The 22,158-nt window shown below is 40.0% G+C and overlaps 1 pseudogene; it reads right to left on the minus strand.

The window, feature by feature from the left end:
* Window positions 1-7,147: 7,147 nt before the first annotated feature.
* Window positions 7,148-7,243, minus strand: LOC117069915 (annotated as a pseudogene).
* Between the last annotated feature and the right edge of the window lie 14,915 nt (window positions 7,244-22,158).

Below are 22,158 nucleotides of genomic sequence, written 5' to 3' on the forward strand. Positions count from 1 at the left end.
AGCGGAAAAAATATGATTCAACTTGGAAGAAAATGGTTTAGAAAAAATAATCTGAAAGAGAATTGTTTGATGGACAGTAACTGGGGATGTTTTCAGTTAAGGACGGATTGCTTACAATAAATGTTAAAAAGAGTACAATGTGATACTATAATTTTAAGAGAACAGAACCTTTTAGCCTGGAAGTGTCACAGCTATACATTGAGTTATTGAAATTGTCACATTCGTAGGTCAAAAGTGTTCAAAAATAATTCAACCCCCTGGAAAAGTTTACAGGTATAGAGAAAGGCAACCGAATTATTGTGTACAAGGGAAGTTCGAGGAAGTTTGGCAAGGGAATTGTTAAAATAAAGACAGAAGGCACAAGGAAAGATACATGGATGGACACCATGGCAAATTCCCACCTAATCTTTCAAATATCAGCCTTTCATCCCCTCCTCAGGCAGTCTTCCTCAGTCATGGTTAAGCTGGTTCCCTTGTTCCCCCTAAGGAAGATTCTCTTTAGAAATTCTCTCACTTGAGGCTGATCATTTGTATATTATAAACTCAGAGAAGGCTGGAATGCTCAGGGCCTTGTTGTCACATCCTAGCACCTAGCCCAGTACTTGATACACAGCAGACCTTCAACACATCTCTGATGGATGATTGACCAAATGAGGGAATGAATATGAAAAGCAAAGCAATTTATTTTGCATAATTGCTGCAATAATAATTGTCTCCATAATCTCATAAGTAAAAAGCTGTTGAAACTTCTTTTATTCAAAACATACAAAAAAAAAAAAAATCCAGAAGCTTCTAAGGACAGAAATCTTGCATCTCTCTCATATTTAGCCATGGTAATACTGTTTTGATCTCAGAGTCATATCCTATGAGAGTCATTGTTTACTCTGGTTTTGCCATGAAGTCATTTACATTTTGTGTGAGTTACCAAGTAATGCACACAAAGTTTCTAAGTTGGCATTTTAGATGGTACAAAATGTAATCCATAATTAGGGGGACATTTGTTTAATATAGTTTAAAGAATTAGGATCAATAGTCACCAAATTCTGAAATAGAGAGTAAAATCTGTGGGGATATTTTGCAAACTAAAATAAGTTCAAATTTTATAATATCTCAAGAAGATTCAACTTCTCAAATTTATAAAAGCTAAGAACGGAATGGTACATAATCAGCCGTCTATTACATCTGCTCTGGTTGAATGACTTCCTCTATACATAATCCTGCTGAACTCTTAAGATGGGTTGTGAAATGTTATAAACTGCATTGTTTCATTCAGACAATGTACTATCTAGAAGCGTCTATTTACATAGTATGTGTGGCAGAGTTGCTAGCATCTTTTTTTTTTTTTTTTTTTTTTTTTTTTTTTTTTTTAGACGGAGTCTTGCTCTGTCACCCAGGTTGGAGTGCAGCGGCATGATCTCCTGACCTCGTGATCCGTCCGCCTCGGCCTTCCAAAGTGCTGGGATTACAGGCGTGAGCCACTGTGCCTGGCCTGGCTAGCATCCTTCTACAGGGAATAGAACTAGACTCTATTCTCTGTCCTCCCTTGCAGGGAGATGGGGTCATGTAACCAATTTTCTGGCTAATGAGATGTGAGTGCATGGATGTGCACCCCTGTCCAGTCCCGTTCCTAAAAAACCCACGCATGGGCCAGGCGCCGTGGCTCAGGCCTGTAATCCCAGCACTTCAGGAGGCCGAGGCGGGAGGATCACAAGGTCAGACTGAGACCATCGTGGCCAACATGGTGAAATCCCGTCTTTACTAAAAATCCAAAAAAATTAGCCAGGTGTGGTGGCACACACCTGTAGTCCCAGCTACTCGGGAGGCTGAGGCAGGAGAATTGCTTGAACCTGGGAGGCGGAGGTTGCAGTGAGCTGAGATCCCGCCATTGCACTCCAGCCTGGTAACTGAGCAAGACTCCGTCTCAAAAAAAAAAAGAAAAAAACACACATGGTCCTCCATGTGCCACGCCTTACTGTGGCTTGATGCAGACAAAGACAAATCCTTAAAGGCCATGTGTTGAAGCTGGTAGAAACACAAAATGGAAGGAATCTGGGCTCCCTGCTTAAAGGAACACTACCCACAATCACAAACATCCATTTTAAATTGTATGTGAGCAATAAATGAATGATTATTTTAAGCCTTGAGATTTAAGGGTTATAACAATTAACATTATCTTAACCAATAGATTATTTATTATATAATGCTTCTCCTACTTCCATGAACAGTCCATGTACCAAACATTAAATGCTGGGTTAAAAATTTCAACATGAGATTTGGATGGTACTTACGGATAACACTAATACTTGGACAGGTTTTTTCTAATACTTGATTTTTTGAAAATCCCTTTCCTGCCACTTCCCATGTCACAGAAAATAAGTGCTCAAGTATTCACTTTATTTTGGTAAATTTTAAATTCTAATGGGCATTTTTCAGTTCAGTCCCTAGTGGTGACCATTGTTCTACAGACAATCAGAGCCCGTATGATACCCACGGTTTAGAGAAAATTCACCCAGCGTTGCTTGGGTCCCTAGACACAATTGATGTGAACTTGGAGCAGCTCAATGTTCTTGATACACAGGAGATCCTCAAACACCAGAGGCAGACTGGAGCTCCCATCAAAACTCTACTGTCTACCAGCCTCTGTCACTCCTCACATCTCAGGACTGCAGGCTTGACTAGAAGCTGTTCAAATGGTAATGAAGCATGGAGAGTCCCCACTCTACTACCTCACGGCATTGACAGCCAAGACGGGATCTCACTGAGAATTAATTCCATGTGTCCTGTTTACCAGTGCATTATATAACATCAATTCAACTTTGCCCCAGAAACCTTGCACATTTGAAAATAAAAATGCCAAACTTGGATGCTTCTAATCAAGTTGCAGCAGAGTTAAATATTGGTTTAAGTTTAGGCTCTGCTTCTGACAACCTTGTGATACTAAACTCCTGGTGAGGGAAAGAAAGGTTTCAGAACACCTGTGTGGCCAGATAACCAGCATGTTAGCCAAAGGAGGTCTCATTTACTTAACCTTCAGAGAGCCTGGCCTGCTTCCCTTTATCTAGCTCCGCCTCTTTCCAAGATCACTGAAGGTAAGGAAGACATGCCGTCTGGAGCATCCCAAACTTCCCTGAGCAGAAAAACACTGTGAAGTTCTGGGGGTGGTTAATTGCTTTATACCTTCTAGAGCTACCATCCTGCCAAGTGTGAGTGGGTCACACATTCACTATCCAGGCCCAAAGCGTGAATGTATAGTCAACCCTCTTGTGTTACACATAAAGATGGTTTTCTTTGTGGCCTAGAATAACAAGCATACCTAAAATTTTATAGCATTGATTATTTAGGGTTCCATACTTTTTAAGTTTTTGCCTTTAATCTCCCACCAAACTTAAAGGATTAGCTGTTTTCCTTATGAAGTCAGTGAGACATGAGTTTAATCAACCTGCCCAGGAACACACAGTTGGTAAGTAGCAGAGCTGTCCGGAGGGACAATTTCTTCCCACCATTTCCAAATGACTTGTTTGTGTCAATCCACGGAAGGCCATGTTCTCCCAGGCTGTGTTAGTCTAGCCTTGGACTAAAATATAGTCAGGAATGAATACCAGGGGCATTAGTACGTATATACAGGTGTGTAAGACTGGGTATTTGCTTTCCAAAACAAATTCATGCAAATACGCTTTGTATAGCCTATTTTTTTGTTTTATTTATAGTCTGCTTCCCAATACTAATGCAGTAAATGGTAATTTTATCAAACAGAAATACAACTTTTGTGATACTGAATATGACAAATCATGTCTTTCCTGATTAGTAGTCTAACTGCCTTCCTTGCCCTCAGACTGTTCCTCTTCTGTCTGCTCTCTATACACCATTAGAAAGTCAGTTCTAAAATGCAGACTGGTCATTGTACTGTCTTTCTTAAAACCTCACTTCCCTTCCCCTCTCCTGTACTTTCTAGATTAGCACTGCCCAATAGGAATATAAGCAAGCCACATTTAAATGCAAAAGAAACCAAGGAAAATAATGTTAACAATTTTTATAATTTAATACATACAAAATACTATATCAATATTAACATGTGGCACTAGCCTCATTTCAACTGATCAATGGTCATATGTGGCTAGTGGCTGCTGTAATATATCGCACAATTCTTGATTAACTTTACTCTCTTTATATCACAAATACAACTTTACAGATCTGATTAGCTTCTCCATGGTTTATATTCTGGTCAACCCTGTTGTATACCCACTTAGCCCATCTTCCACCCCTTCTGAGCTTCTTTCAAAATGTGGACTCTCAATGGGTTTGGAATGGGAGACAACTGAAAGTACTAAAGAATGGAATAACAAGATTTTCCAGGTGCCAATGAACAAGAAGAGAGAGTAAATAGGAAGAGGTGCAAAATTCAACAGACCCAAAGATCACAGCATGAATATTGAGAGGTGTGATGAAAGTGGAAAAAGAGACCGAAAGCACAAAAGAGAAAAGTAAAAAAGAAAGAAAAAAAAGACTAACAATAATTGGTACTATATATATATATTTGTTCCATACCTAAGGTGTTTGAGGCACCAAACAATTATGAATTATACAAGCAGCCTCACAAAGGGGCAGGCTAAGCCGGAGGTTGTTATACATGTGCATTTCACAACTACCCTTGTAAGGCGGGAAGCAAAGTCTCTTTCAAAAATTACAAGCTGAGGGATTTACACCTCTAGCCATGATGGGGCAAGTGGTTTCAGACTTGCTCTTTTACCATAAATAATTAAAAGTCTGGAAAATATATATGAAGCAATAGTTCTCCAAGATTGGACAATGAGCAATGCAAGGTTATAATAAGTGAAAAAGGAAAACAAATGAGGTGAGATCACTAATTACTTCACCTATATGTCTGGAGACATTTCCAGAACCCTAGCAGAGAGAGGGAGAATCCGAGAAGGGAAAGACTCATCAGGTTGAGGAGATGAAAATCAGAGTTTAGTGAGGCCAAAGTATTTGGAATGGGCAGAGCAGAGTACTGAAGAGAAGAAGCTACAAATATGAAAAGTTCCAGAAATTGGCACAGGAGTCCACCTGAGTCTTTGAATAGTAAGATTCCATGAGACTGGTCAAATAACAACCATATGAGAAAGAATAATTTAGGCTGGGCGCGGTGGCTCAAGCCTGTAATCCCAGCACTTTGGGAGGCCGAGACGGGCGGATCACAAGGTCAGGAGATCGAGACCATCCTGGCTAATACGGTGAAACCCCGTCTCTACTAAAGAATACAAAAAAAAACCAGCCGGGCAACGAGGCCGGCGCCTGTAGTCCCAGCTACTTGGGAGGCGGAGGCAGGAGAATGGCGTGAACCCGGGAGGCGGAGCTTGCAGTGAGCTGAGATCCGGCCACCGCACTCCAGCCCGGGCGACAGAGCCAGACTCCGTCTCAAAAAAAAAAAAAAAAAAAGAGAAAGAATAATTTGCTGATGGAATTTGTAATCCAAACAACTCCTGGAGCTCACACATGATGGGAGACATTCAGTCCAACAGAGTAAGATATTTTATTGAATAATCAGAGCATTTAGTAGACACCCCCAAAAGGCCATGCTTTCGGAGGACTAAAATATTCCTAAAGATTCATCTCAATGTGCCATAAGAAAGCATAAAAACAAACCTTCAAGCATCAAAAATGTAAAATTATTGGTATTCAGCATCCAATATCAAATTATTAGGCATACAAAGAAGCAGAAAAATATGACTTACTAGTCAATAGAAGGAGATCTAGAATTGATAGGGATTATATTAGCAGATGAGTACTTTAAAACAGCTATTATAAATAAGCTTAAGAGCTAAATGAAAACATAGACATAATGAGAAGACAAATAGAAACTATTAGGCAAGATTAGCATATTAAGAAATACAGAAGAGAAGATCAGAAAGCTGAGACATGGCAATAGAAAAGCCATTCACACTGAATTTCAGAGAGGGGAAAAAGGGCTGAAAATTTGCAGAGTCTTGGTGATATTTGGGGTAATAACAAGCAGTTTCACACACACCTAATTGCAGTCCTAGGCCAAATGTTAAATAAAATAGGAGAAATCATGGCTGAAAATGTCCAATATTGTTTGTAAAAATGAATCTATGTATCCAAGAAGTTGAACAATATCAAGTAGGATAAATCCAATGAAAACCAAACAAAGGCAAAAAATGGTAACATTGTGAAACCCAATAATAGAGAGAAAAAAAAACTTAAAGGCAGACAGGGTAAAAAGATACAGGGAAAACAAAGAAAGAATGACTGCAGACTTTTCAATGGAAACAGCAAGCCAAAAAACAATGGAATGGCTGACAGTAGTTCCCCTTTATTCATGGGGAGTATATTCTAAGACCCCCAGTGGCTTCCTAGAACAGTCAATAATACCAAACCTATATATACTATGTTTTTTCTATACATACGTACTTATAGTAAAGTTTAATTTATAAATTAGGCACAGTAAGAGAGTAACAACAACTAATAATAAAATAGAACAGTGTATGTTCATAAAATTGATATACACGTGGTCTCTCTTTCTTTCCCTCCCTCTCTGTCTGTCTTAATAACTTATTATATTCTACTCACCCTTCTTGTGATGATATGAGATGATACAATGCCTATGTGTGGTGATAAAGTGAGGTGACTGACATAGGTATCACTATTCTTGTGATTGAGGGCCATTATTAAGTAAAATGGGGCTTAACTGAAAAACAACACTGGATACCACAACAGCTGATTGGATAACCAGGACAACTGACTACCAAGTAACTAATGCCTAGGTAGCATGTCCAGCCTGGAAATACTGGACAAAGGAATGATTCATGTCCCAGGCAGGAGGGAGTAGGGCACTGTGAAATGTGATCATGCTACACAGAACAGCATGCAATTTAAAACGCATGAATTGTTTATTTCTGGAATTTTCTAATTAACATTTTTGGACTGTGGTTGACCACATGCAACTGAAGCTGCAAAAAGAGAAACATGGATAAGAAGAGACTACTGTGTTTAGTGTGCTGAAAGTCACAGACCTAAATGTAAAAGCCAAAACTAAAACCTTCTAATAGAAAATAGAGGAGAAAAATATTTGCTACCTTACAATAAGCAAAGACTTCTTAGACAACACATAAAAAACACTGGACTTTATGAAAATTTAAAACCCTACTCTTCATCCTTGTGCAGGGTCATGCTAATCTTCTCTGTGTCATTCCAATTTTAGTATATGTGCTGTTGAAGTGAGCACTAAAACCCTATTCTTCAAAAGATACTGTTAAGAAAATGAAAAGGCAAGACACAGACTTGGAAAAAGTGTCTACAATACACTTCTAACAAATAACTTGTATCCAGAATATAAAAAGAATTCTTACAAACTTGATAGTAAAACAAACAACCTACAAAGATAGAAAAATATTTAATCAGGCTGGGTGCGGTGGCTCACTCCTGTAATCCCTGCACTTTGGGAGGTCGAGGCGGACAGATCACCCGCACGATCAGGAGATTGAGACCATCCTGGCCAACATGGTGAAACCGCATCTCTAATAAAAATACAAAAATTAGCTGGGCATGGCAGCACGTGCCTGTGATCCCAGCAACTCGTGAGGCGGAGGCAGGAGAATCGCTTGAACCCGGGAGGTGAAGGTTGCAGTGAGCCAAGATCACACCACTGCACTTCAGCCTGGTGACAGAGCTAGACTCCATCTCAAAAATAATAAAAATAAAAACAAAGGGCCGGGCACGGTGGCTCATGCCTGTAATCCCAGCACTTTGGGAGGCCAAGGCAGGTGGATCACGAGGTCAGGAGATTGAGATCATTCTGGCTAATATGGTAAAACCCCATCTCTACTAAAAATACAAAAAATTAGCTGGGCATGGTGGTGGGCGCCTGTAGTCCAAGTTATTCAGCAGACTGAGGCAGGAGAATGGCATGAACCCAGGAGGTGGAGGTTGCAGTGAGCTGAGATAGTGCCACTGCACTCCAGCCTGGGTGACACAGGGAGACTGTCTCAAAAAAAAATAAAAATAAAAATAAATAAAATAAACAAAAATAAAAAAAAGAAAGAAAAATGAAAAATATTTAATCAATAACTTCACAAAAAAGATGCATAGGTGGCTAGCAAGCATGCAAAAAGATGCTCAGTCAGCATCTTTAGTCATTGGAGAAATGCACAATAGAATCATAAGGAAATATCATTACAGCCCAGAAAAATGGCAAATATCTGACAATTCCAAAGGTGTAGAACAATTGGAAATTTCATAAAGTGCATAAAGTGCTAGTGAGAGTATCAAATTGACAACCAATTTGGAAAAGTTTGACAGTTTCCTATAAAGGTAAACATCACTTACATAAAAACCAGCAATTCCACAACTAGGTATAAGCATATATCCACAAAAAGACTTTTTCATGAACAGTCATAACAGCTTTATTCATAATAGCCCAAGATGAAAATAATCCAAATGTTCATTAATTAAACTATGACAACATTAAATATAGTAGTCTCTTTTTATTAATAGTTTCTCTTTCTGCAGTTCCAGTTACCTGTGGTTAACCACAGTTTGAATATATTAATTGGAAAATTCTAGAAATAAACACTTCACATGCTTTAGATTGCATGCTTTTCTGCGTAGCATTATCAAATTTTGCACTGTCCTACTCCCTCCTGCCTGGGACATGAATCATCCCTTTGTTCAGCATTTCCAGGCTGGACATGCTACCTATGTGTTAGTCACTTGGTAGTCAGTTGTCTGGGTTATCAGATCAACTGTTGGGGTATCCAGTGGTTTTGTTCAGGTAAGCCTTATATTACTTAACAATGGCCCTAAGTCATAAGAGTAGTGCCATAGTTGTTTGTGTCCATGTGAAAACTACATAATCATCCTGATAGATGCAGAAAATGTTTTGATAAAATTAACCATACATTCATGTTAAATACCCTCAACAAAATAGGTATTGAAGAAACATATCTCAAAATAATAAGAGCTATCTATGACAAACCCATGGTCAACATCATACTGAATGGACAAAAGCTGGAACATTTCCCTTGAAAAGTGGAACAAGACAAGGATGCTCATTCTCACCACTCCTATTCAACATAGTTCTGGAAGTCCTAGCCAGAGCAATTAGGCAAGAGAAAGAAATAAAAGGTATTCAAATAAGGAGAGGAAGTCAAACTACGCTTGTTTGCAGAGGATATTATTCAATACTGGCAAACCGCATGGTCTCTGCCCAAAAGCTCCTTGATCTGATAAACAACTTTGGAAAAGTTTCAGGATACAAAATCAATGTACAAAAATCAGTAGCATTCCTAACACCAACCACATTCAAGCTGACAGCCAAATCAAGAATGCATTCCCATTCACAATAGCCACAAAAAGAATAAAATACCTAGGAATATAGCTAACCAAAGACGTGAAAGACCTCTCCAACAAGAATTAGGAAGAATCAATATTGTTAAAATGGCCATATTACTCAAAGCAATTTACAGATTCAATGCATATGGAGGCTGGGCGTGGTGGCTCACGCCTGTAATCCCAGCACTTTCAGAGGCTGAGGCAGGTGGATCATGAGGTCAGGAGATTGAGACCATCCTGGCTAACACGGTGAAACCCCGTCTCTACTAAAAATGCAAAAAATTAGCTGGGCGTGGTGGCAGGTGCCTGTAGTCCCAACTACTTGGGAGGCTGAGGCAGGAGAATGGCGTGAACCTGGGAGGCAGAGCTTGTGGTGAGCAAAGACTGTGCGCCACTGCACTCCAGCTTGGGCGACAGAGCGAGACTCTGTCTCAAAAAAAAAAAAAAAAAAAAAAAGAGAAGAAAATTTATACCGAATCAAAAAAGAACCTGAATTAACCAAGTAAGTCCTAAGCAAAAAGAACAAAGCTGGAAGCATTACATTACTTGACTTCAAACTATACTACAAGGCTACAGTAACCAAAACAGCATGGTACGAGTACAAAAACAGACACATAGACCAATGGAATGGAATAGAGAGCCCAGAAATAATGCTTCATGCCTACAATCATCTGATCTTAGATAAAATTGACAAAAACAAGCAGTGGGGAAAGGACTCCCTATGCAATAAATGGTACTGGGATAACTGGCTAGCCATATGCAGAAGATTGAAACTTGACCCCTTCCTTACACCATATACAAAAATTAACTCAAGATGGATTAAAGACTTAAATGCAAACTATAAAAACCCTGGAAGACAACCAAGGACATGTCATTCTGGACACACGACATGGCAAAGACTTCACGATGAAGATGCCAAAGGTAATTGCAATGGAAACAAAAATTTATAAATGGGACCTAATTAAGCTAAAGAGCTTCTGCACAGCAAAAGAAACTATCAACAGAATAAACAGACACCCTACAGAATGGGAGAAGATATTTTTACAAACTATGCATCCCACAAAGGTCTAATATCCAGAATCTATAAGGAACTTAAGCAAATTTACAAGCCAAAAACAAATAACTCCATAAAAAGTGGGCAAAGAATATGAACTGACACTTTTCTAAAGAAGACATACATGTGGCCAACAAGCATAGGAAAAAATGCTCAACATCACTCATCATTAGAGAAATGCACATCAAAACCATAATGAGATACCATCTCACACCAGCCATAATGGCTATTATCAAAAAGTCAAAAATAACAGACAGATATTGGCGAGATTGTGGAGAAAAGGAAATGCTTACACACTGCTGGTGGAAATATAAATTAGTCCAGTCATTGTGGAAAGCAGTTTGGCAATTTCTCAAAGAACTTAAAACAGAAGTACCATTCGACCCAACAATCCCATTACTGGGTATATACCCAAAGGAATATAAATCATTCTACCATAGAGACACATGCATATGTACATTCATTGCAGCACTTTTCACTGTAGCAAAGACATGTGATCAACCTAAATGCCCATCAATGGTAGACTGGATTTTAAAAAGTGGTACATATACACAATAGAATACTATGCAGCCATAAAAAAGAATGAGATCATGTCCTTTACAGCAACACGGATGCAGCTGGAGGCCATTATCCTAAGCAAACTAACAAAGAAACAGAAAACCAAATACTACTCATAAGTGGGAGCCAAATTTTGAGTACATATAGACACAAAGAAGGGAACAACAGACACTGGTGCCTATTTGAGGGTGGAGGGTAGAAGGAGGGTGAGGATCGAAAAACTAAGTATCTGTCACTATGCTTACTACCTGGATGACGAAATAATCTGCACACCAAACCCTTGCAATGCAGTTTACCTACATATTAATAACAAACCTGCACATGTACCCCGAACCTAAAATAAAAGTTAAAAGTAAACCAATAAGAAGTAAAAAATAACAACCATAAAAAGGAATGAAAACATGTCCTTTTTAGCAATATGGATGCAGTTGGAGGCCATTATCCTAAGTCAATTAACACAGGAACAGAAAACCAAATACCACATGTTCTCATTTATAAGTGGGAGCTAAACGTCAGGGACTTGTGGACATAAAGATGGCAAAAATAGACACTGGGGACTATTAGACAGGGGCATGAGAGAGGGGGGGCAAGGGTTGGAAAACTGACTCTTGGGTACTACGCTTAGTACCTGGCTGACGGGATCACTCATACCCAAATCCCAGCATCATGCAATATAACCAGGAAATAAACCTGCACATGTACCCCTGAATCTAAAATGAAAGTTGAAAAAAATCATGTAATATTCATACAGTAGAATACTACTCAGTTATATAAAGAAATGAAGTATGAGTACATGTAGCATCATGGACAAATCTGAGAGATATTAAACTAAATGAAAGAAACCCAACAGAAAAGAGCATATAACTATATTATTAGGCTTCCATGAAGTTCTAAAACAGGCAAAACTAATGTTAACTACAAAGAACAGACCAGTGTCTGTCTAGGGTTGAGGGTGAATTAGGGGATTATTTACAGGGTGCCTGTAATCCCAGCTACTCGGGAGGCTGAGGCAGGAGAATTGCTTGAACCTGGGAGGTGGAGGTTGCAGTGAGCTGAGATCGTGCCACTGCACTCCAGCCCGGGTGACAGAGTGAGACTCCGTCAAAAAAAAAGAAAGAAAGAAAGAAAAAAGACTGATAGGATTTGGATGGGAGAGTTGGGGAAATGGAGATGAGTTAAGGATGACCTCCAAATTTTGGCTTGAGCAATGGGAAAGCTGGAATTGCATTAACTAAGATGGGGAAGGCTGCATGTCAGTGGAGTAGGTTTGGGGTGGAGATTCAGAGTTCAGTTTTGGGCATGGTTAAAATTAAATGTCTTCTTAGAGTCTAAGTGGAGATGGAGAGGTGGCAGTTTTTCTGTAGTTCAGAAGAAAGGTCCACGTAAGAAATACCAACTTGGGTTTTGCATAAAGTCATTAGTCTAGATGAGATCTCTTAGAAGATGTTTCTAAGTACTAAATACTAAGTCCTGAGGCTCTACAATGTTACAAGCACAGAGAAATGAAGGATTTGAAAAAGGGCATCCAGTGAGGACAGCAGAGAACCAAGAGAAAGTGGTGTCTTGGAGACAGAAAGAAGAAAACGTTTCAAGGAGGTGAGACAATCAAAAGAGTCAAAGGTAAGAAAGGAGTTGATCATAAGAATGGAGGACATGAATGAAAACAGTGATTTGGGTAGGCAGAGGCTGATTAAGAGAGATTTCTATTGAATTTACCATTTTCACTATGTCTTTCAACATTCAATCAGGAACATGAAGCATTTAGTTGATCATCAGCTGGTCTCTGAGATTTAGAATTCTTTGCCACCTTTTATATCTTAACAGCCACATTCTTCTCTGATGCAAACACAGTTGGGGTTCTAACCCTGTAGATCCCAGTGCCTTGTTTTTGGTCTGTGTTATGGCTCACAAAACAATGTTCAATGAAAATTAAGTGATCAAGTAGACAAAAAAATGAAATGTGTAAAGCACTCTTCCTTGTGCCTTGTGCACCAGGAACCAATTCCAAGTCTGCACATGAATGGGGCCATCCAGAGATGTGCTGAGACATCTCTCCAGCACATTCTGGATAGTAATTTTAAAAAATATGCCTTTGGGAGGCCGAGACGGGCGGATCACGAGGTCAGGAGATCGAGACCATCCTGGCTAACACGGTGAAACCCCGTCTCTACTAAAAAAATACAAAAATCTAGCCGGGCGAGTTGGCTGGCGCCTGTAGTCCCAGCTACTCGGGAGGCTGAGGCAGGAGAATGGCGTAAACCCGGGAGGCGGAGCTTGCAGTGAGCTGAGATCCGGCCACTGCACTCCAGCCCCAGAGCGAGACTCCGTCTCAAAAAAAAAAAAAAAAAAAAAAAAAAAAAAAAAAAAAATATGCCAATGATATTATGTAACATCTAAGGGTCATCTGATAAGGGAATTTGGCTGATAATTCATTCTTCATTTTTTCTCCCAATATCGTATCATTATCATTTTGGCTGGTTTTATAGCTTCCGTGTGACAGCATGATTTGCAACAGTTTCCACTACAAGAAGTGTTAAGTTTGAATAATGCCTGCGTACTCTTGGGTTGAATTTCACCGTTAGCCACAAAATTAATCATTCTTACTGAGCTTGGGACCCTTCCAAACCTTGTCCTGTGTGTCTCTTCGTTTAGCTGTTTCATTTGTATCCTTTAAATTATCCCTTGTAATCAGTGGGTAAACTAGAAAAAAAATTCATTTCTTTTTGCAAAGCATTATTTGTGCTTGTTCTGGAAAAAAAAGTGACTAAATTTATTTATCTGAACAGTCTCTAGTATTATTCAAAATATTATGAAAAGAGCAACATCATCAACTCCACTTAGGACAAATAGTCATGAGAAAAGCAAGGCAGACTGGCAGTAGGGGACAGGACACTAGAGGACAAATGAATGTGGATCTAGTGTCAGCTAAGTTTAGCTCATAATTGCTGTGTACCCTGTTAGCACCATCCCATTTTCTGCTTGTTTCAAGACAGAGATTCATATGGGGGATTCTCCTTTGAGTCTTGTCCACTATTTAGGTTATGAACTTATTGTTTACTATTTAGGTTTATGAGCTATGGTATTTTTGCTACTGTTTTTTCATTTTAATGAACCACTTGAAGCCATGGATCCTTTTTTTTTCTTTCTTTTTAAGATAGAGTCTTACTCTGTCGCCCAGGCTGGAGTGCAGGGGCGTGATCATGGCTCACTGCAAGCTCCGCCTCCCAGGTTCACGCCATTCTCCTGCCTCAAACTTCCGAGTAGCTGGGACTACAGGCGCCTGCCACCACGCCTGGCTAATTTTTTGTATTTTTAGTAGAGACAGGGTTTCACTGTGTTAGCCAGGATGGTCTCGATCTCCCGACCTCATGATCCGTCTGCCTCGGCCTCCCAAAGTGCTAGGATTACAGGCATGAACCTCTGTGCCTGGCCTATCCTTTTTTTAAATACCTCAAAATAAGAATATAACTCAGAATAAGTATAATATAAAATAGAAATCTGACAAATGCGAATGAGCCAGTACACAAGGGTTGTGAAAGTACATTGGTCCATGAGAACTGTTCTCAGGTGAGGAAATGGTACTCAGTCAAACTGTCAAGGGCCTCTGAACCATGTATGGCCACAATTATTAAGAAATGAAAGGGATTTCTGTGAAAACATAAGAAATTTCACAACTCAGATCTGTTAAATGTAGGTCAACGAAATGGTTTCATCACATTCTCTACTAAAACTAACAAGCCACCCAGATTGATTCCAAAAATTCTCTAATTGCCTACCTCTCTCTCTATCCATGTCTTTTGCAATATGGCTTTTTAGCTACCTTCATCAATAAGTAGAATTTATCCTTGAATTTGAACTTACCGGGTGACTTCCTTGTACAGTAGAATGTGGGGAAAATGACACTTTCCTTGTGAGCCTAGGCCTCGAAAGGTCATTCTTATTTATAATTATTTTCTTGGACCTCTGGAAGTCCAAGTTTAATAGCACAGGCTAGCATGCTGAAGGATGAGAGACCATGTGGAGGAAAGCTGATACACACAAGGCTGCCCTAAACCATCCAGCCCTCTACCAACCAGCCAGCTGACCACAAACATATGAGACCAAGCAAGATCAGCCAACCCTGGCCCAGATCTGCCAAACCATCTAGTTGACTCGTAGAACAATAATAAATGATTATTTTTCAAGTCACTGAGTTTTTGGGGTGGCTTGTTATGCAGTGCTAGACAACTGATTCACCATCTGTCTTCTGTTTGATGGACCACACTTTAAGAAAAATCAAAGAGGCAGAAAACTTCATGAGTATAGGGATCACATCTGTATTTTCAACTTTTAGCTCTCCAATATCTAAATTAGGGTTTGGCACACTGTCAACACTCTCTAAGCACTTACTGAATTAATGAATCTATCAACTGCCTACCATCATCTCTACCACCATTTTACATCATGTATTCTGAACATTATCAGCATCCTTTCAAACTGACATAAAGCTCATCTCTTCAGGAAGGAAAAAAATTTGAGTTAGGCCTCTAAAAACAGTATTTTCCAAAAAAAAAAGTACCAAGTTCAGAAATAGGTAAATTATTTGAGTAAATCATTCATTTGAAACAATTAAACCAATTTGCAAATGACTTCATTATGATAAAAGCAGATATCTTTCTTAACAAAAGGATTTTTAACTGATATTTTTAAAAAATAATTTACACTCCTTTGTCTTATCTTAATGAGAAAATTTGCACATAACCCTATTTCTTTATTGATTTTTATTATTCATTTTTCATCATTATCATGAATGTTTAGAAAATTTCATGAGGTTCTCATAGTAATTATAATTGTAAACATTTACTAAGCATTCACATGTGGTACTGTGCTGTTCTCTGCAGAGAAATGCAGTGCATTAAAGAAAGCCACCTGCAGTCTTGATTCCCTTTTTCCACATATTCACAGATTCTGCAGATTAGGATGCAGACATCTGGGCAGAGGGGACTGTGATGCTGCTGACCACTGCCTTTAAGTACTGAAGAGGGAATCAGGCCTCTCTGAGTAGGTGTTGGGAAGTTTCTTTCTGAGGCTATTAGGATTTTATTAGCTATTATGAGTTTTTGAGTCCATTATGACTGATTTCTCTGAAAAGGTAGGGTTTGTCTTGCTCACACATAGCTTTATATAGTGTATCCAATAAGGCTTTGCAAAAACAAGAGGCACATAAACCAAAAGCTCCAAATCTGGGGAACTTCTGTAAAGTTTGGATTCCTGGGATGCACTCTTATCTATTAAATCAGACTCTCTGGGGGTGATACTGAGGACTATGTATTTTTCAGAACCTCCCCTGGTGACTCACGGCACACACGCTTGGGGAACACTGATACAACGTACTGGGTTTGGGGTGTTGACTGAAATGTTTTTTCCTCTGGGCACGATGCCCATGGAGCTGCAGAGTTGGTGCTCCAGGATTCCACAGAGCAATGCTGCACTGCATTTTCCCTAGTGGACGCTTCACCTTGCCCACACAGACATCTCAATGTGTTAGTGAAACTGCTGTGTATTTCAAAATCTGTTCCAAAAAGAAAAGCCTAGAACCTCACCAAACCAAACTTGAATGTAAAGACGTTCATTTTTGTATCATCTAGTGTTGTGGTCTTTCTGCTCCTTAGCTCAGCTAGGTTCAAGCTTTTGTCTTGCAACCAGGAGGAATTAGGCATGCAGATACCAGAGTGAGTGGAGTAGAATTTATTAAGCAAAAGGAAAGCTCTCAACCAAGAAAGGACGCAGTTTGGGGGGTTGCCCTACCCAATGGCAGGAAAGTCCCCCGTGTGGCTGGGTGTGGGGCCTTTTATGGACTCAGAATTGGCAGTGAATGCTAATAGGTTTATGAGTACGCAAAAAAGGTTGAAGTGAAGACACCACTCAAATGTGGGCGTGACAGTGTAGAAAACCAATTAGAAAAGGGTAAGTATATGTAAAATAGGTGAAGGGTGGGGGACACACCAAACAGGAAGACAAGTTCTCAATTCAGTCCGAGGATTTAGCTTGTATCTTGGCTTTCAGGCTTTAAACCGTCTTCAGCTTGGAGGTGGGATTTCAACGGGGACCCACCCCTATCTGCCGAGGCATTTGGCTGCTTCCTGCCACTCTCACTAGTAGTTTAAGAACCCAAATCCTGGCCAGGCGCGGTGGCTCACGCCTGTAATCCCAGCACTTTGGGAGGCCGAGGCGGGCGGATCACAAGGTCAGGAGATCGAGACCACGGTGAAACCCTGTCTCTACTAAAAATACAAAAAAAAAAAAAAAAAAAGCTGGGCGCCGTGGCGGGCGCCTGTAGTCCCAGCTACTCGGGAGGCTGAGGCAGGAGAATGGCGGGAACCCAGGAGGCGGAGCTTGCAGTGAGCCGAGATAGCGCCACTGCACTCCAGCCTGGTGGACAGAGCGAGACTCCGTCTCAAAAAAAAAAAAAAAGAACCCAAATCCTACTGTGCTATCATACTAGCTTTTGACAGACATATTTTTATCCATAAACATGATACTATAGAGCACATCTTTCATCATGGCACAGAACTTCATCATTTGAGAAAGTATAAAGGAACTTAGGAACAAAATGACCGGTATCTCCAGCGTTTGATAGCTGACCTGACTCACTTCACAGGCCTCAGTCACAGTCCCATCTGGGCAACCATGCCTGGTGTGGGAAGTTCTTGTCCTAATGAAAATAAATAAATCTTTGGGATCTTACCTTTTCAGGAACTGGAATGGTCTCAAGTCATCGCTATTTGGGAGGTAAAAAGTGATCTTAATAACATTTTAAAAACATCATCTCTTGAAAGACCATTTTCTTGGCAAAACACATATAGAATGAATAGCTTTCCAGCAAATACTGCCACTTTTATAACAGGGGCACATGAGTTTAGTGCCTAATTTGAGACACAGGAAAGTTCCCTGCCTTCCTTCCCCCATGATCAGGCAGTCTGCACTCAAGCCCATGTATACCCTATCCCACCCGTAACTCAGCCCTAACCTGGAAATACTCTGCAGGTCTCCAGTCCAAAATCCCTTCAGACAGCGAAGACAACAGGTAGAAAAAATTAGACTTTGTCTTTCCTTGATTTACTGGCTCTGATTTTTACCAAATCAATAGAAGAAGTGGCAGGTGTGTCCTGTATCCAAAAACTTGGGACATAACTCTGCCCCTCTTGATCTTATTTTGCCCAGACACTTCCCAAATTCCTTCCCACACCTACACCCCAGGAAAAAGCAGCCTAGGCAGCCACTTTTTTTTTTTTTTTGCCTCTAATTGCTACTTACTCGATTGTATGTAGTTTTTCTCATTATACTATCATTTTTATAACATGAGGTCCCATTGCCAGGTAACCTTGCACAACACAGAGGTCATTTTGGATGGACCCTCTGTTGCATATGCTCAGATTCCAACTATGTTCTTAGTTCCCTTCACCTCTGTGGTCTATGGCAGAGATTGGTAAATTTTTTTCTCTAATGGGCCAGAGAGTCTCTGCAGCTACTACCCTACCTGGCTGCTGTGACATGAAAATAGCCATGGACAATATATAAACAAAAAAGTGTACTGTGTGTCAATAAAACTTATTTATGGGCACTGAAATTCTAATTTCAGATAATTTTCGTGTTTCACAAAGATTTTTTTTTTTCAATGTTTAAAAAACGTAAAAACCATTCTTAGCTTGCAGGCTTAAGGTGGCAGGCTTAAGGTGCAGACCCCTGGCCTAAAGAATGCAAAATCTTCTACAGTTTCATGGTGATGTATGTGGGATTAGAAATCAGATTTCCTTGGTATAAATCCCAGCTCCTCTACATGCTAATGTGTTCTTAGACTTGTTGCTTAAGCTCCTTGTATCTCGGTTTCTTCATCTATAAAAGACGAATGTTATAGAAGCTACCTCACTGGGTTCCTGTAAAGAATAAATGAGACAGGAAAAGCATACAGAATAAGGCATGACACATTGCAAGTACATAATAAATATTATCATTATTGTGATCATGATTAATTTTTCCTGTTTTGTATTCCTATAAGATCTTGCAGAATTTACTAACTTAATCTATTTTATTTCTTTGCATTAAGCTCAATCCTCCCCTCTTCTAAGTGAATAAATCTCACCTCTGATTAATACCACACACTTAATATACAACTTGATATTTTCATTATGAAATGATGTGTATCACCAAGTCTGAGTTTAATAAATACATATTTTAAAAAATTGATTATAAGAAATAACTGATAATTAACATGGCATAATGAAAATTACAATACATGAAAATGAAACCAATTACATTATTTTTGTTTATTTTGTGACTATAACTTTGTCTAGAGAGTATCAAATATGTAGTTGAAAAGTAAATATTTCAGATGAGCCAGTAACTTGAATAACTGAGGTTAAATTAAATTTAAAGTTAAATTAAATTTCTCTAAAATATCCTTTCCTGTATAAGCAGTATGTAAGATACTTCTTAAATGCATAACGTGCAGAAAATTGTATGAGTCATAAAAATTACTGAAAATAATATCCTATTTCTTTATGGGTGACATTATTCCTAGTCACTGCCATGTCAAGACACTTTCCCTTATGAAACTTTACAGGAAGGGCAAGGCTACCCTGCAAAGATATCTGTGTTGAGAATATTACTGGAAAAACCATTTCGCTGTTGACACACTATAAATTCTCTTATAAAATCAGACATGATTACACATTAATGATCTTTTTTTTTTTTCTAGTTAGTATCCTGCTCAGGAAATAACGAGATATGCATTATTGTAACTGGATCAGAATCACACTGAGACATTACGGCCTTAGGACTCATTTTGTAGTTCCCAAGAGCTATTTCAAATAGGTCATAGATAAAAGTGCAAAACAAATTTAGAGAAAAAGATTGATTAATTTAGATGAGTCTTACTCATTAATGGATACTCTCAATTAGCTCAATGAAATGTTTCTAATAAACATTCTTTCTCCAACAGTTTTCTTCATTCACCCTGGCAGAATACTCACAGAACACTGGCAATCTTTGGAACAATGTTTGAAGTCCTTATACATTAAATAAAATAAGAACTAATAATATTTAGCAAGTTTGGCAAAACAACATTTTCCTGGAAAAAAATATTTCTACACACAAAATGGTTTTATGGTCCCAAACTCATTCTCTGTTTACAGAATAGAAGAGATAATTCTTTTTGTATATGATATATTCCTTTACTTAGAAGAAATGTAGATTCTTGCTATTCAAAGTGAGGTCTGCAGACCAGCAACCTTGGCAGTACCTGAGAGCTAGCTAGTTACAAATGCAAAAGCCACTTGTTCCTGCTGAATGGGAATCTGTATTTTAACAGGATCTCTATAGGGCTTTGTGAGCACACTGAAGTTTGAGAGATGCTGATCTGGATGGCCCCAATTTGACTTATCCCCAAACCTAATACACTTGAAAAGGGGCTGGGCGCGGTGGCTCATGCCTGTAATCTCAGCAGTTTGGGAGTGAGGCGGGCAGATCACCTGAGGTCAGGAGTTCAACACCAGCATGGCCAACATGGTAAAACCTCGTCTCTACTAAAAAATACAAAAATTAGCTGGGCGTGGTGGCAGGCGCCTGTAATCCCAGCTACTGAGGAAGCTGAGGCAGGGAGAATTGCTTGAACCTGAGAAGCAGAGGTTGCAGTGAACCTAGGTAGTGCCACTGCGATCCAGTCAGCCTGAGCGACACAGAGAGATGCCATCTCAAAAAAAAAAAAAAAAAAGGAGGTGAGGAAGTTAATAAAATTGCCATCTAAGCAATAATAGCTGATCACCTTGGAAACTGGGGTCCAGAAGCTCCTCTGTTTGGGGGTTATGCTACCACCTTCTACATAGTTTGCATCTACAGATACAGCATCAGCAGCATCTTTAGGCTTCTTCAAGCTGTACAGATCCAATTCTAAAGAAATATTTACACTGCTGGGTAAAGCAACCATCATGGGAACTGCCTGCCCCTCTCTGGGATTGCTCGATCAGAGCCCTGGGTGTGGAACATTTCTCTATATGGACGCTGGGTGCTGAGCTGTTGCTTGTTCTATGATGCTTTTTCCTAATCAGGAGAAAACTCGCCCCTGTTCTGGGTACTGAGCGAGCTTCCTTGTATTGCTCAAGTGTGTGCTACATGGCCAGCCTTACCAATATATCTTCCACCACCACACCTCCCAAGGGAATGTGGGTGTTCTCCAGCAGCCCAAGAGGTCTGTGTTCAGTCCATCACCCTGCGTTGGCTACTGGGAAGGACTTCTGGCCATGGGAGGTGGGTGCACACTACAAGGTACCGTTCATGCTGGTCTCTTCTTCCTGTGAGTAAAGCATTGCTCCAACCAGTGTCTTGTGTGTTGAGCCCTCCTTGGCATCTCCAAACCCATAGAAGATGCAGTAGGCTCTGATTTCTGGTGGTTGGCATTGCTATGGTCTTTGGTGTCCTCACCTGAGATTGGGAAGCTGGATCTTCCTGCCAGACACACTCATCATGTTAATAGCACAGATGTGAATGCCTAGGGGCATTGCCTCTGTGGGTGGAAATGTGCACAAAAATCCAGCTTTATAATTGGGTCTACGTATGGGATGAGACTCCCTTCCATTTTTTGTTATTGTTGTTGTTGAGATGGGAGTCTCGCTCTGTCACCCAGGCTGGAGTGCAGTGGCGCGATCTCGGCTCACTGCAAAGTCCACCTCCTGGGTTCACACCATTCTCCTGCCTCAGCCTGCTGAGTAGCTGGGACTAGAGGCGCCCGCCACTGTGCCCTGCTAATTTTTTGTATTTTTAGTAGAGACGGGGTTTCACCATGGTCTCCATCTCCTGACCTCGTGATCTGCCCACCTCAGCCTCCCAAAGTGCTGGGATTACAGGCGTGAGCCACCGCACCCGACCCTCCTCTGCCATTTTCTGAAGTGAAATCGCCTAGATTGCCATTTACTTTACTGAAAAAATCCACAAAATTATCTCCTATAGTGTCCGGAATTGGTGGGTTCTTGGTCTCCCTGACTTCAAGAATGAAGCCGTGGACCCTTGCTGTGAGTGTTACAGTTCTTAAAGATGGTGTGTCTGGAGTTTTTTCCTTCTGATGTTCCGACGTGTCTGGAGTTGACTTCCTTCTGGTGGGTTTGCAGTCTTGCCGACTTCAGGAGGGAAGCCGCAGACCTTTGCAGTGAGTGTTAACAGCTCTT

This window comes from Trachypithecus francoisi, unplaced genomic scaffold (assembly GCF_009764315.1).
Source record: "Trachypithecus francoisi isolate TF-2019V2 unplaced genomic scaffold, Tfra_2.0 Contig01579, whole genome shotgun sequence".
In the NCBI taxonomy this organism is placed as follows: domain Eukaryota; kingdom Metazoa; phylum Chordata; class Mammalia; order Primates; family Cercopithecidae; genus Trachypithecus; species Trachypithecus francoisi.